Consider the following 16,647-nt stretch of genomic DNA (forward strand, 5'->3'; position numbering starts at 1 on the left):
TACTTTGAAGACTCAAAAACCAGGAAAAGAATATTTGGCTTTGTGTGCTTGAAGAGGTAAACTGGATGTGGACCCTTCTTTGGCACACCTAAGACTTTCAATAGCTGAAGGCTGTTCTTGGCAAACTGACCAACTGTTTTTTTAAATTTGTAACCTTAATGACTAGCAGATGTGAAATCACTAAATCCCAATTTGTGTCACCTTCAATAGAAGTGAAATGCCCCTTCACAGCTCACATAAAGTGTATTAGAAGTGTTCTTTTGGAGGTTCAACATGATGGAAATAATGGGCTAGTGTCTCTATTTTTATTGTTTAAAAAAAAAAAAACACAACTAGCCAAATGGAGAGAGAGCGTACAAGAGAGCACACCATTCCTTATAAGACCTGTCTAGTAAAGAAATAGAGGGAGGAGCAGGAGTAGACTTGAATTTACAAACACAGAACTGATCCAAGAGTAGTTCTGCAGTAGCAGCTGAGACCTTTGGATCATATGGAGACTGGTTCCATTGTGAGTGTACAAGACAAGAAAGGATGCTTCCCAGCCTCATACACCTAAATCAGTGGTTCTCAACTAAGGGTACATGTAGCCCTGGGGATACATAGAAGTCTTCCAGTGGGTACATTAACTCTTCTCTATATATTTTCTAGATAATACTTAGTCCTGCTTTGAGTGCAGGGGACTGGACTAGATGACCTCTCGAGGTCCCTTCCAGTTCTATGATTCTATGCCTAGTTTTAATCTCACTGTTAAACAATAGAATACCAATTAAAATGTATTAAATATTTTTGGATGTTTTCTACAGATTCAGATATATTGATTTCAATTCCACACAATACCAAGTGTACAGTGCTCACTTTGTTATTTTTTATTAGAAATGTTTGCACTGTAAAAATGACAAAAAAAATAGTATTTTTCAATTCACCTCATACATGTACTGTAGTTCAATCTCTATCATGAAAGTGAAATTTACAAATGTAGATTTTTTTTGTTACATAACTGCACTCAAAGACAAAACAATGTAAAACTTTAGAGCATATAAGTCCACTTCTTGTTCAGCCAAACACTAAGACAAACAAGTTTGTTTACATTTACAGGAGATAATGCTGCCCCCTTATTTATGTCACCTGAAAGTGAGAAGAGGCATTCACATGGCATTTTTGAAGCCGGCCTTGCAAGGTATTTATGTGCCAGATATGCTAAACATTTGTATGCCCCTTCGTGCTTCGGACACCATTGCAGAGGACATGCTTCCATGCTGATGACGCTTGTTAAAAACATAATGTGTTAATTACATTTGTGACTCAATTCCTTGGGGGAGAATTGTATGTCTCCTGCTCTGTTTTACCCATATTCTGCCATATATTTCATGTTATAGCAATCTTGGATGATGACCCAGCACATGTTGTTCATTTTAAGAACACTTTCACTGCAGATCTGACAAAATGCAAAGAAGTCACTAATGTGAAATTTTTAAAGATACAGTACTCGACCCGAGGTTTAAGAATTTGAAGTGCCTTCTAAAATCTGAGAGGGACGAGGTGTGGAGAATGCTTTCAGAAGTCTTAAAAGACCAACACTCTGATGCAGAAACTACAGAACCTGAACCACTAAAAAAGAAAACCAACCATCTGCTGGTGGCATCTGACTCAGATGATGAAAATGAACATGTGTCGGTCCATTCAGCTTTGAATAGTTCATACTGCTCTGAATCGTTATTGAGCAGAATCTGTCATCAGCATGGACACGTCCTCTGGAATGGTGGTTGAAGCATGAAGGGACATGTGAATCTTTAGCGCATCTGGCACATAAATATCTTGCGAGGCCAACTACAACAGTGCCATGCAAACATCTGTTCTGACTTTCCGGTGACATTGTAAATAAGAAGTGGGCAGCATTATCTCCGACAAATGTGAACACACTTGTTTGTCTGAGCGATTGGCTGAACGAGAAGTAGAACTGAATGGACTTGTAGGCTCTAACGTTTTACATTGTTTTGTTTTTCTATGCAGTTATTTTTCTACATAATTCTACATTTGTAAGTTCAACTTTCATGATAAAGAGATTGCACAGTACTTGTAATGAGGGAATTGAAAAATACTATTTCTTTTGTTTTTTTACAGTGAAAATACTTGTAATCAAAAATAAAAATAAAGCGAGCACTGTACACTTTGTATCTGTGTTGTAATTGAAATCAATATATTTGAAAAATGTAGAAAACATAAAAAATATTTAAATAAATGGTATTCTATTATTAACAGTGCAATTAATTGTGCAATTAATCGTGCAATTATTCATGATTATTTTTTTAATCCTGTGATTAATCACAATTAATTTTTTTAATCGCTTGACAGCCCTAAAACTAAAATTTCATACAATGACTTGTTTATACTGCTCTATATACTATACACTGAAATGTAAGTACAATATTTATAATCCAATTAATTTATTTTATAATTGTATGGTTAAAAATCAGAAAGTAAACAATTTTTCAGTAATCGTGTTCTGTGAAACTTTTGTATTTTTATGTCTGATTTTGTAAGCAAGTAGTTTATGTGAGGTGAAACTTGGGGGTACACAAGACAAAGACTCCTGAATGGGATATGAAAGATTGAGAGCCACTGACCTAAACAAGATAGATAGCCACAATGTGACTGGGAGCTCATGCCTTTTTTGGATAACTGGAAGGGGACAGAGTGAGGCCAAGGCTCTTCCCTCCCTGTTGGCTCGAAGAGTTGGCTGGATGGGGAAGGAGAGCAGTGTACCCTCTAAGGATGATGTGCATTGCCTGGCAGCCTCCAGGAGAAGTGCTGGCAGAATCATCATTATTCCTGGACACTCTTGCTGCACCCTGGTCCCTCCACACCACTTCCAGCAGGTGTGTCATTGTGTTTTGTTAATCCTTTAGACCCAAGCAATTCCATTGCTATTGCAGTAGAGCACTAGACTCCATGTATTCTAAAAGCATTTAATATTGAGTACATCCAAACTGTACATTTTTCTCCAGTGGCTTTTGTATAGTCCTCTCAGAACTTTTCCATTTAAATGAGAATGGTGCTTCTTTCTATAGTCTTGCAGCCAGGAAATGGCCATAAGATTGAATCATCTACATTCATTTGCATTTGCCTATTTAATTTTGCTCTTCTTCTGTAACATACATTGTTTTACTAGTCAAACCAATGGGGTTGAGAGCTTTCAGCAAATCTGCAGAGAGGTCTGTTTCTTGAATATAATAACCAAATTGATCATCAGAGTGTCTCTATCACATTTCTGTTGGAAAGCTAGTTGAAACAGGAAGTAAAATAAGTTCTGTGCTCTACACGATAGTCCCCCTTTGGAGCCTGACACTTGAAATTAGGTTATGCTCTGAAAACACTCAGGCATAGTTTATAATGTACAGGGTATAACAGTAGGTATAAAGAAAGTCACTTATGTTGCGATTAAGTGACTGTGTAATTAAATGCTACTAAACTAATGGCTCATTGGGAAGTGTTTTTAAAGCCACTGTATGGTATTTACTTTCCTGTGACTGTTCAATTCCATCCACAAACTTTAATTATTTAGAAGTTTAGTGAATTAAAAATTTCTCTCTTTTATAATAAAATGGATAAAGTTGCTCATACAGTCTTTCAGCTTCAGTGGACATGTTAAAAGACACATTTGGAAATCTAATACCAACAGAGGATTTTTCATGGGATATGAAGCTTTCTGCTGGATCAAATGTAGCCTAATTCAGTAATGATCAAAAGCTGTTATTACCCAATGGCTGTGTGCTGGCCCATGTGGCATGAACTGCTGGCCTCAGTGTGCTGCAGCCAAGGGTTGGATGGAAATGGAAACTGAACTAGTCTCACCCCTACAAGTGATTTCTCCAGAGTAGAACAGACACACACTATTGGGATTGCAGGGTGGGCTGTATGACGGCTCCTGGCGCTGTACCTGTTCTATGGATAAATAGAGGACCAAAGTCTCCAGGTACTTAGATATGATGACAATGAATATGGTATAAGAACATGAACAGAGTAGAATAGATGTCCATCTGTCATCCTAAACGACAACACAATTCACTTTACGTCTGTTTTAAAGAAGACATTTGTTTTGGTAGAAGCTTGTTCATTATTTGGGTTCTGCCTGGTAAGTTGAGGAAACTATACATCCAGTTCTGCTTGAAGTACCAGGCACTGCGTGCCTGATTCTACTGTCTGGAACACTAGTTACATACAAATATATTTCACTAGAGATACTCCTGATTTACACCAGTAGAGTCAGGCCTGGCGTGGCCTTTCCAAAGCATCAACATTGCCAGCAACTTTGACACTCCAAGCAAATCTGCGGTGTTCATTCACCACACGAAGTGGGAAGTGGAAAATACCAGTGAAGGGCTTAAACTTATCCTTTCCTCCTTCTCCATTAGTTATTTCACTTTCAGGTTTCCCTACCTATTCCACAGTCCACACTGCTTTACAAACAAGTTCCAGCCAAACAGACTCTGGTGATCTAGATTTGTCTATGGATCGGTTTGTTTTAGTTTGACTCTCATATGTTTCCCCTCTCAAAAACCAAATAATGTTCTTACAGACCTCTTGTGATACAGTGTGTAGGAGCTCTTTCATCAGTCTCTCAGAGTCACTCTGATTGCTTTCACTGCCTGTATCTGCAGAAGCCCCTGTTTCAACGAAGATTGTTTAACATTCTTTTGTGACCATTTCTAAACATTTGCAACTAAATACATCCATTACGGGATCTTAGAGTTGTAGTTTAGCACCATAATGCATTGATTCGCTGGTCCTGTGACCTTGAGTCACAGATGGGGATTTAGAGATCTGACAGATGTTTGGTGTCTCTGTCTGAGAAGTGGGGAGTTCTCCTCACTACTGAGGAGTAAGGCTGGGAAAAGCGGAATTTGAAGCATTTGGCAATGTGTGAGTGAAGTGCTGTGTACTGAATGACACAATACCAGTGAAGAGAAATAAGTGCACTTCGGTAACATTTCTTTTTGGGTGGCTTAAAATGCTGATCACCTCATGAAGACTAAGACCCCAGTTCAAGAAAGTATCCCTGTACAGCAATGGTTGCTTATGTAGATGCATAAGTTTAAGCATGTGCTTAAGTGCTTTCCTGGATAGAGGTGGACTTAAGCATGTAGTTAAGTGCTTTCCTGAATTAGAGCCAAAACTGAGATAAATGACTATAGCTGAATAAAAAAGAAAGTCATCCAGAAATACAATGCACTCCCATTCCAAAAGTGTCTTGTTTAGACATACAGAAACATTTTTCATATACACAGACTATTCTATCTGCCTTCTTCAATGCAGATCTAAACGTCCTGTTTAGAAAATCATATTTTTGGATAACATGCAAGTTTCCAAGGTCTGCGTTGCTGTGGAGGAGGTGCTGTGCATGGGAAAGCTATATTTATAATTTAAAAAAAATAAAATAAAATAAAACAAAACAAAAAAAGAGTCCAGTAAGCAATTGTTTCACAATGTAGTCTAAAAGGCTAGAACAATTAAACAACTACAGATGTGTCAAATGATGTAGGAAAATCATGAGACACTTCCAAATGAGTAGGCGGAGGGTGTAATGAGACCATATCCTGCCGTATATGAATCTCAGATTCTCTGGCATGCAATGTTTTTTTTAAAGAAAAATATCCTGGAGAATCTAAAGGGTTTCAGTTCAGCAACATAAAATAGACTTCTTTTTCTGATGTGGTGATTTTGGATCAGACCTGGGAATACAGTGTATAAAAGAAAGTACAGAATATAGTTTGCAAAGATAAAGGGCCAAATTCCAATTTCAGCTGCTCTGGTGTAAATGTGGAGTAATGCCTTAAAGATAATAGGACAGACGGTCTAAGTGCAGGACCAGGGTGGGGAGATGGGAAAATGGCTTTAATTCACCTTTGCATCACTCTAATTTGGACCTTAGCCCCTGGCACAATTTAGAATATTCTTAAATCACTCTAGATGAGACAGCTTGTAAGGATCTTCCAGGGACTGTTACACTTGTGTAGAATAGCGTGGCCAGACATTTTCTGTCCTTTCCCGCAACTGAGAGATTATACAGTAGCCACTCCTGTCCTCAGTGCAGCCCATTCACACTGATGGAGTGGGGTGGATTCTGCACCAGATTTTGTGACCATAGAATTATAGAGTACATAGGGTCCTGATTATAGCACATGATTATGCTAAACCGTGTGAGCAATTTTGGATTATAGTAGAGTTGGGAAAAAATATAGCAGGGATGAACTAGAAAGGAAAAAAATCTCTTACTGAACATCATGGAGTCAGTTCTCCTACAAGATGATAAAGCAACTCCCCAGTAGATGATGCACCAGATATTCAGCAGATACTACAGTTTCTCTTCACCTATCATGCCGGTTTGTCAGATGCAACAATGGTTACATATAGGAGAGGGAGTAAGACAGAAAGACCAAGAAAGAAGGCTGGAACATCGCAAGGATCCTTCTGTAGAAAGTGCTTCATTTCATATAGTGAAACCTTTTAAGAAAACTGCCTATTAGAACTGGTGCTAGTGTTTTGCTTAAAGGGACACTATTAAGACAGGCAAACCCTCAAATATGACCTACTTTTCCTTTCTATGTGCAAAATACGCAAACTCTTTATTTATGTGGGAGGATTTTCCCCAAAAGAATTTACACAATAGTCTTCATAAACAAAATAAAAAAATATTCAGTATTATAAGCTTAGCATTGAAGAACAACCCTATAGTGCAATAATAAACCAATGTGAGCATGCAGTCGAAGAGTAGAGAGATTTGCTAAGGGAAATCAATTTCAGTTTCAACTGTCTAAGGGGCCATTATAATAGGAAGAGACAACTATTGTCAACATTGTGAAAAGTTTTTCTCTAGACAGAGGCCTGTACAGAACAGCTTTAAGTTTCATGTAATGCTAGAGAAAAGATACAATGTCCAAAGCAAGGTCTACCATCAGTGACAAAATTCTCACTATCCTGAACTGGCATGAGAAATAAATGTCTGTGTGAAAAGTTGCTGTTTGGTGAGTGTGTTTTCTTTTCCCACCATCTTCCCATGATCACAGGATCAGCAGACCAATGGAGCTGCAGATCTCTGAGAAATATCACGGCCAGAGGAAAAGTTACATACCTGGTTTTCTGAACTTCTATGTATTTAGTACTGGACTCCCTCAAAGAGAATGTCTTGCCAAAAATACTTTATAAGACCAGTAGTGCCTGAAGAATAAGTCCTTCACTGCTTCAAATATTTATTTGTAATGAGTTCCCCTCCACCCCTTTTTTTGCTATGTAATTAGATATTCCAGGAATCTATGAGCACATTAAAATATATCCTATTTAACTTCATAGCAAAATAGATGTGGGTATAAACCATAAGTTAGGCGCTAAATGGCACACGGTACATCCATATAAGGGATTCATATTAAACTTATGGCAAAAAAATATTTTCTGAATTATACTGTATAAAATAAGAAATCATCTGCACCTATACAGCAGTTTATAGGAGAAGGGTGAGGGGTGATCTAATATTGGACCCAATCCTGGAATGCTGAAGTCAATGGGAGTTTTGCCATTGACTTCAATGGAAGTCATTCCCCTAATTCTGAAAGGGTAGATGAAAGATCATGTCTAAACTGTAGGTACCATGTCTGACCCTACTGATAGGCAGAACTAAATTTTCCATGACAAAGTCAGCTCAGTTACAAATCCAGTTGAACTATAAAAGCAGGTATTTCAAACACAAGCCATTTAGAAAGAAAATATTTAAGTTATCATCTAACATGAAGATTGTTGCATCATCTGCAAACTGGATTCTGAATGCAGTGATTTTATTTATTCAGTTAGTCTCTCTGATTCACCCACATAAAGGCAGGCTTGCTGTATCAAAAGGACCTGTACTCTACTGGCACTCTTTTTCAATGCTTTGAGACCTGGGAGCGTATCCAGTTCCATTTTCTAGTTTACAGTAAATGCTGTAGCACACTGATCATATTTCAGATAAAAATAAATTGCAGATCTGGCAATGTTTCAGAACACTGACATTTTGGTGAGCACACTGACACTTATTCTAGACATATCATTTTATCATCTTTTTAGAAATCATTCAATTAACATTTTTTCCCATTATCTGAGCAACTAATATAGAGCTGTGTGAATTAGCTGTGAATAACTTTGAATATGGAAGTGTTCTTAATAAAATATTGGTGAATAATTCTTTCTTAATTCACTCATCTCTAATTTTAATTGTGGGACTTATACTTTAGGTAAGACTACATGTTATATCAGGGGTAAGCAACCTATGGCACATGTGCCGAAGGCGGCACGCGAACTGATTTTCAGTGGCACTCACACTGCCCGGGTCCTGGCAATCAGTCCGGGGGATTCTGCATTTTAATTTAATTTTAAATGAAGCTTCTTAAAAATTTTAAAAACCTTATTTACTTTACATACAACAATAGTTTAGTTATATATTATAGACTTATAGAAAGAGACCTTTTGAAAATGTTAAAATGTATTACCGGCACGCAAAACCTTAAATTAGAGAGAATAAATGAAAACTCAGAACACCACATCTAAAAGGTTGCCAGCCCCTGTGTTATATCAATACGGTACACAGACAGTTACAGCACCAATCTCACACTCGTGGCACTATCCAAAATTTGTAATAATATTCAGCGCAAAATTATGCTCACCATTAATATATTAATTAAGCCGCCATATGAAAGTGGTGCAACTAGGCTAGTGTGGCACACAGGGGCTGTAACTCAGCTTGTGGATCTGACCCCAAATCTTCTATTGCCAATATCCCCCAAGCCTTTATCACTTGAGCTAAAGGAAAATCTGTAACTACTGAATGTCCTCTGGGTAGGCCAGCCAATAGACAATGACATGATTTCACACACTTGAGAAGTTCTTACATACATACCCATTGTAGTGGTTCTTTGACCGTTCCTCCCCATCAGGCTCGGAGGGAGGCCACTCTGCTTCACTACCTCACACAGTAATGGAGTCAATTAGCAAGCTAGGACTCTGATCCTCTGGTCAGAGCAAAGCAGCACAGAGTCTATTGCCCTAACCCGCAGGGGAGCGGGGGGGAGGCAAGGCAATGAGCAATCTTTTGATATAGTCTTCGGGCTGGAGCGAACAGCAAACACAGCCTATGGGCGGAGCAGAGCAATAGGCTGTCTTTAGCCTATGTGAGTAGGCCTGCTGGCCTCAAGTGAGTAGGACACCAGCCCACAAAGGGGGGGAGGGGCTCAGGGGGTAGGGGACCCGGGTCTACCCTACTCCACCAGGTCCCAGCCCAAGGCCCTAACAGTTGAGGATGGTTCCACCACTGGGTCAGCAGGGAAGTCACCAAAACAGACTGAATCATTTTCTGGTCACACAACCAAACTAATGTCTGGTTTCTCTGGGTTACTTCCTACCCCTACCTGTTTGTAGGGCTCCATTGCTCGGGAGTCCTCAGTCTCCTCTGGGCAGGGCCGGCTTTAAGGCGATTCACCTGATTCGGGCCCCGCAACGTCCCTAAGGACCCTCCGCCGAAGGCACCGGCAGCCAATTGAGCTGCCGCCGAAGTCCCGCCGCTGTCTACGGCGGCAGCTCTTTTGAATCGGGCCCCGCAGTGCCTAAAGCCGGCCCTGCCTCTGGGTACTCAGCAACTGGCAGTCCAAGCAATTCCTGAAGGTACTCATCTGGCGGCAGTCCCAGCAGCTCCTTAGGGCACTTGTCTGCAGGCAGTTTTGGCAGCTACGCAAGATACTTGGCTGATGGCAGCCTCGGCAGCTCCCCTACCTTGGGGTTCTCCTCCAGGGGAAGGGATTAGTCCCTGGTCCAGGAGCCAGCAGCAAGGCAAAGGCATCTGGGTCCTTCCCTGACTCTCATCCCACTGAGCTAGAGGCCTCACCTCTTACACTTCCTGTCCTGCCTCTCAGCTTCAGGTGCAAGGGGCAAGGCTTGCCTGGCTCTGCCCACCAGCAGGTGAGAGTGGGAGGCCACTGTGCCTCACTACACCCATAATTGTCTGAATGTTAGGGAACATCTACACTACAGCGGGGAGTCGATTTAAGATACGCAAATTCAGCTACGTGAATAGCGTAGCTGAATTCGACGTATTACAGCCGACTTACCCCGTTGTGAGGACGGCGGCAAAATCGACTTCTGCCGCTTTTTGTCGGCGGCGCTTACTACCACCTCCGCTGGTGGAGTTAGAGCGCCGATTCGGGGATCGATTGTCGCGTCCCGACGGGACGCGATAAATCGATCCCCGAGAGGTCGATTTCTACCCGCCGATTCAGGCGGGTAGTATAGACCAGGCCTTAGAAGATGGTACAACACTCAGTCTCTTCTGATCTGGGCTGGATTTGGTCTAGGCCAGCAGTTCTCAAACTGTGGGCCAGGACTCCAAAGTGGGTCGCAACTCAGTTTTAATGGGGTCTCCAAGGCTGGCATTAGACTTGCTGGGGCCTGAAAATGAAGCCGAAGCCCGAGTCCCACCGCCCAGGGCCAAATCCCAAGCCCCACTGCCTTGGGTCAAAGCCGAAGCCTGAGGGCTTCATCCCTGGGTGGCAAGGCTCAGGTTACAGACCCCCATCGCCACCTGGGGCTGAAGCCCTTGGGCTTTGACTCCCTCCTCCCCCCACCTGAGGCGGAGGGACTCGGGCACAGGCTTTGGTCCCCCATCCTGGGGTTGTGTAGTAATTTTTGTTGCCAGAAGGTAGTTACAGTGCAATGAAGTTAGAGAACCCCTGGTCTAGACTCTGTGTCCTATTATTAATTCTCTAAACCACATAGCTGCCTGACCTAAGCTCCTTTTGTGCAAATGACTTCTGGTCAGTTGTTGTTTCTGCTATAGTTATTGCTTTCTTACTATTAATGAGCTCAATTAGCGGAGAAAGAACCCCGTGAGTTCTATCATTTACTGGGTTTCTAACTATTAACCAGCTAGCAATTAGCTATCACAATACTATGAACTAAAATACAGAAGCTTTGGCACAGGATAATTCAGGCTAACATCTAGAAATAGAAGACTATCTAGAAAATGTTTTCATCAGATAGGGCAGAATATGGGGCATGTTTCTTCACCTTTCAATGTGTTCTAGCCAGACTCTTGAAAACAAAAATTGTGAAAATAATAAAGTAAAATGTAAGTTAAAATAGGAACATTCTTCAGATGTTGTCAGGTGTCATAGGAGATGTACCCAAGAATGTTATGAATAAAAAAGAGATTTTGTTATTATATACAGCTAATGTTACAGCTGGAGTTGTTCTGTTGGCTGAGAACATGACATCACTTTTTGACCTAAAATAAACAGAAACTTTCACAATAGAGCTGGTCAGAAAATGGTAAACTTTTTATGAAAATTTTGGAAATAAATGAAAACTGGGGAAATACGTTTTTGGTCAAAAATTTCAGCTTGAGATTTTTCTGCCAAAAAGATGGAAATTTTCTTTAAAAAAAATAAAAATTTTCTGCAAAATATTTTTATTTTGAGAATAGGTCATTTTTAAATTTTTTTTTGTAATTAAAAAAAAAAATCAACCAGCTCTAATATGATGGGTATAGTAGACATTGAATTAAGGCAAAATTGCAGCAATAGGGTAGGAAAATAGTTTTCAGAAGCACAACACAAAACACAAACTAGACATTTTGGTGTCTAGGGGAAATGTTTGCCCTTTATATTGGAAAAGGGAGCTGTGGTGCATAATAACAGTGACTTCAGAACAAATCTTTGGGCCATACGTCTCACTGCCAGGCTCATTTACAATCTTTGAACTCGGGCAACAGTTTTCCACAACTGATGTTAATAATAGTACATTTACAGTACAATTGTAAGTATTTATTTTACATCCGACTTTCCTTCAGCTGCCTGTCAGCAGGAGCTCAGGTAAAGCTTATGATTATTTCTTCCTTTAAACCACAAGGGACTCATGGAGTTGTAATTAAAGTCATGTATTTTCCTGAATGAACTATACAAAATATGTTAAGTATTTGACCATATACTGAAGGCTGGTCATTTTGATCAAAGAGATGGAGAAATAGCACTAACAGAGGAAGAGAGTACTGGAACTCTTTGGGAATCTGAATGTTTGTGTTATAATTTATACAAAAGTAGGACTCTATGTCTGGCTACATAAATATTTTTAACAAAGCACTGGCTTCAGAGAAGAAAGGGAGTAGTGCAATTTTCTTGATTTAAACTCACTATTTTGCAGACTACTTCCCCTATTTAAGCAAAGATCACTTTTTTATTTAAGTCTGTTTTAATGTAATTTTATGTTGGTATGGGTTTTTTCCCCTCGGATTTTTAGATCTGGACGCATCACCCATCCATCAAAGCAGCTGGGTTTCATAACAAACTGTTTTGTTTAATCTTTTCCTAAATTCTTGTCAACCAAATGCAAATAGAAAATATGAAGTTTAAGAGTACATTTTTATTGCAATTAATAGGATTTAATTGCCCTGTTCTCATTAACATTTGTTGGAATTATATGGCTAAATCTCCACAAAAAGTATTAAATTTTTATCCCTAAAATATTTTGCCTTGCTTAAAAAAAAAAGTACTAATTTAAATATTTTGTAACAACCATAAAAATAACAAGTTTTGTTTATAACTGGAGATGCTCACTCTTCTTGCAGGATCTTTTTAGTTTGAAGATGCTCATATAAATTGGAAATGTTAATGCTTTTGTTTTAATAATGTGTTTTATTCCTTTTCAGTAATCAACAAATCGGAGGAGGGTTTGATAAAAAATTGACAATTTTAATAAATATATGAATAAATCTAAAAAAGGTTGGACAATATGGGCTTTTAAATGTGATTCTAGACAAACAGGCCAGTGTGGGTTTCTAAATATTAATTTAGATAATTTGGCCCATCTAATCGGATGGACTAACCAGATATGATAAAATGACTCAAATCTTTGCTTGTTCCTCAGACTGAACCAAAAACAAACATTTTCTGAAATGTTGAATGTTTTGTTTCTTTTATTTGCTTTTGTTACATGGTAACTTTCTGTTAGCACCAGCACAAGTGTCAAAACACTTTAGGCCAATTCTGAATTTTTTTGCTTACGTAAAGAGCTCATTGATTTGCACAGGAATTTAGCTATTGCTGAAGTAAGGATCACAGAATTTTTGCTTGTGCTATTGGGCCTACTGTTTTATCTGGGGGTACTAAAAATACAGCTTATAAAATCTTCTCTTTGCTCTCCTGAACACAAGTTGATTAGAACACTGAGATTCTATAGGTTTTTTTTTTTTTTTTAATTAAAATATATTCAGATCCTTTCAGAATGAAATGATGAGAAAGGTTGTATGTGGTATATCACTTAGTACTGTGAGAGAGGTATCAGAATATTCTAGGTGAAGAAGAACAGGTTGTTGCCTTAACATCCACTAAGGAGGAAACCTGTGGTTGAACAGAGTTTATTACAAAATAAAAGTTAGAAATGAAATCCTCGGAAGATTAGAAATGGGATACAGAGCCTTTCACATTAAGGTCACTAGTTCAAATACAGCTTAGGTCACCACTAACGGAAAGTCATTACTAACTCATGGTTGGTCAGCTGTCTGCATGAAATGAATTGGTGGTCTCAATCCAATTCCTAATGAACAGGAATCCATACCACTACCACAATTGGCACCTTTGTCGTAAGTCTCAATTAACAAGCCAATGACTGAATTGAGCACAGACACAGAACAATCCTTTCACCCTGACAGGTGATACCTCAAAAAACAGGTTAGCAAGACTTGTGGTAAGATTGTTGCTGATAGTTGCTACTTGCATTCCTAACTAGTAATCAAGATAGAAAATATCTGGGTTGGATTCTTAGTGCTGTGATGCCCAAATAAATTCTGGACAAACAAGCTATTCTTAACTCTTTCATCAGGGTAGTGATTTCTCTATTACTTAAAGACCACATTATTACCTCCATATATAGCCCATATCTCTCTCCTACATTATATCTTCTTTCAACACCAGGAAAAGTACTCAGTTTACAACTTGATGAAAATAGGATTACTATTTTACATCATATAATAGTTCTTATGCACAAAGTGCTTTACAAACATTAATAGATCCACAAAACACCTCTGCAAAGTAAGTAAGATATCCTCAGCTCCTTGTGTAGTCTGTGATTCCCCTGGTATAAATTTGGTGCAGAATTCACCCCTTGACACAGAATCATGATTGAGAACCTCCACTTTCATTTAAATAAAAATTATTTTTCTAACCTTACCTTATGGTTGCAGAGACAACCTTGAAAATGTAAACTGATGCCTGTCTGAGTCTGCAAAGAGCCTGAAACATTTACTCCGAGAGGTGTGCATTGCCACAGTCATCTCACAGGGACCCATGGATTCTGTGATTGCATGGCCATGGAATTTAGCCTTTTTTTCAAGATATTACAAAATTCAGCAGTGTTGCTACAGAATTGACTATTTTGCTGTAGCCAAACACCCAGCATTTTGTTCTGTCTCCCTGCTCTGTTGGGATCTATGCGCACCTAGCTCTTGCTCTCCACCTTTCCCCACAAGGGGAAATTAGTTGCATTACAGGGCATGCTCCCTCTAAAAAGCCAGGCAGGAGACAGGACATTCCACAGCTTCAGAGTCACAAAAGTAAATACATACAGTACTGCCCAGTTTCTCAAAAGAGCTCAGACCTTCTTTTGGAAAATGGCCAGATTGTCAAAAGAGATCAGTATTCTGGAAGATGAGCTTTTTTTGAAAAAAAAAAAAAAAAAGTCACTAGTGTCACAATCAGCCAGATTCTCAAGTGCTCAGTACTGTCACGGGGTGTATGTACGCTGGCCCAGGTACCAAAGGGTTAATACAGGTACTTCAAGCCACTGCTGATTGTAAGCCTCACAGCAGCTAGGAGGATAAAAGGGCTGGGAAGCAGAGGGGAGGGGTTGCAGTTGTGAGCAGGTTGGAGAAAGGAGCTCCTGCCAGCAAACTACTTAACAGCTTCACAACAACAGCCCAGGAGGGGACAGACTGACCAATAGGCTGGAGAGCCTGCAGAGATCCAGGGGCAGATAGGAAGAAGCTTGGGGCGCAGTCAAAGTAAAAAAACCTTGATCCTACTTATCTATCTCAAGGGCCCTGAGCTGGAATCCAGTGGAGTGGGCAGGCTCGGGTTCCCCAACTAACCTCCTGATGGACTTGGGAGAGACGAAAGGGTTTTCAGATTCCTGGACCCAGGAACAGATTGGCAGCCCTTCTAGGCTATGTGAGCCCAGGAGCTTAGCCATTGCACTGAGGCACCACCTCAAAAGCACCCACAATCAGAGCCAGATTTTCAAAAGAGCGCTGTTCACAATTAGGCAACTAACTAAGGCGATTTACAAAATCCTAAGCATCCAACAGCTCCTTTATGGCACCTCTAGCCAGATTTTTAAAAGAGGTAAGTATGCCAACACATTGCTCTCTCTGCGAAAATCAGGCCCAAAAGGAGCTGCTGGGTGCTGAATGCTTAAAAATCTGGCCCTAAGCATTGCTGGTTCTGGGGTACCTATTACATTTCCAAGATCAAAATCCCTAACGCCTCAGACCCTCAAACCATAAAGGTACCAGAGGCTTGGCAAGATAAACCTGACTCATTTCAGTTCATGAGGCTTTTTGAAAGTTAACAGGGAGGCCTTAAAATTCAACACATGCACACTTACATCTAAAATAATGTGTCAAAATGTCATTTAGGAGGCAGTCAGTCTTACAGGGAATATTAAGTTTAGAACATATTTAATAGCAATCATTTTTGAGACAACCTTACCAGTATAATTTAAACGACCTTTCTGAATCTTGTCATCAGGACACAGTCTCTCTTAGACATCAGCTGTGCAGGGGGAAATTCTTTCTTACAGAGAAAACCTTCCTCTGAGAGAAAAATCATTAGGCAATAGAATATAAACAATCTGGTCATGGTCATTGTCTTCTTTTTTTGGCTGGAAAAAGCAACTTCCTGGATTCTGAAATATGTTGTTGATCAACACATTGTTTCAAACTGGAACACTGGAAACTACTACAATTAGGAATTTTAAACAGGCCAGTTCACGAATGGGGCTGATTTAGTTTAAATTTAATGTTAAGAAACAATATTTTAATGATTAAAGAATCCCTAGGCATTGGAATCTCTTCAGTGTTGGGAATGTGTTCACTAATAGAAATGATACCAAGTGGGTGACCTAGATAAACTGGAGAAAAAAAACTAATCTTTGTATTGGGGACAATCTTTTTGTTATGCTTCTACAAAGCCTAGCATGAGCTCCTGATTCCTGATGAGAGCACCTCAGTACTAACACAATAAGTGATAACAATACATTGTTGATGTATAGTTGGGGTTATTGTCATACCTTCCTTCATTATATTCAGGATTAGAAGGAAAAATATGGTGTTATGTAATTATTATTATTATTTGTATTAGAATAGCACCTGAGACCCCACCTGAGATCGGGTTTCAGAGTAGTAGCCGTGTTAGTCTGTATCCGCAAAAAGAACAGGAGTACTTGTGGCACCTTAGAGACTAACAAATTTATTAGAGCATAAGCTTTCGTGGACTACAGCCCACTTGCATCCGAAGAAGTGGGCTGTAGTCCACGAAAGCTTATGCTCTAATAAATTTGTTAGTCTCTAAGGTGCCACAAGTA

The 16,647-nt window shown here is 39.5% G+C and overlaps 1 long non-coding RNA gene across 1 annotated transcript in view; it reads right to left on the bottom strand.

The window, feature by feature from the left end:
• The window catches only part of LOC117874391, a 66,285-nt gene extending 50,416 nt beyond the window's left edge, over positions 1-15,869 (bottom strand). The window contains exon 1 of the long non-coding RNA XR_004644963.1: positions 15,774-15,869. This is a non-coding gene — a long non-coding RNA (uncharacterized LOC117874391). The remainder of the gene's footprint in view (positions 1-15,773) is intronic.
• Positions 15,870-16,647: the final 778 nt, after the last annotated feature.

The sequence above is a fragment of the Trachemys scripta genome, chromosome 3, assembly GCF_013100865.1.
Source record: "Trachemys scripta elegans isolate TJP31775 chromosome 3, CAS_Tse_1.0, whole genome shotgun sequence".
In the NCBI taxonomy this organism is placed as follows: domain Eukaryota; kingdom Metazoa; phylum Chordata; order Testudines; family Emydidae; genus Trachemys; species Trachemys scripta.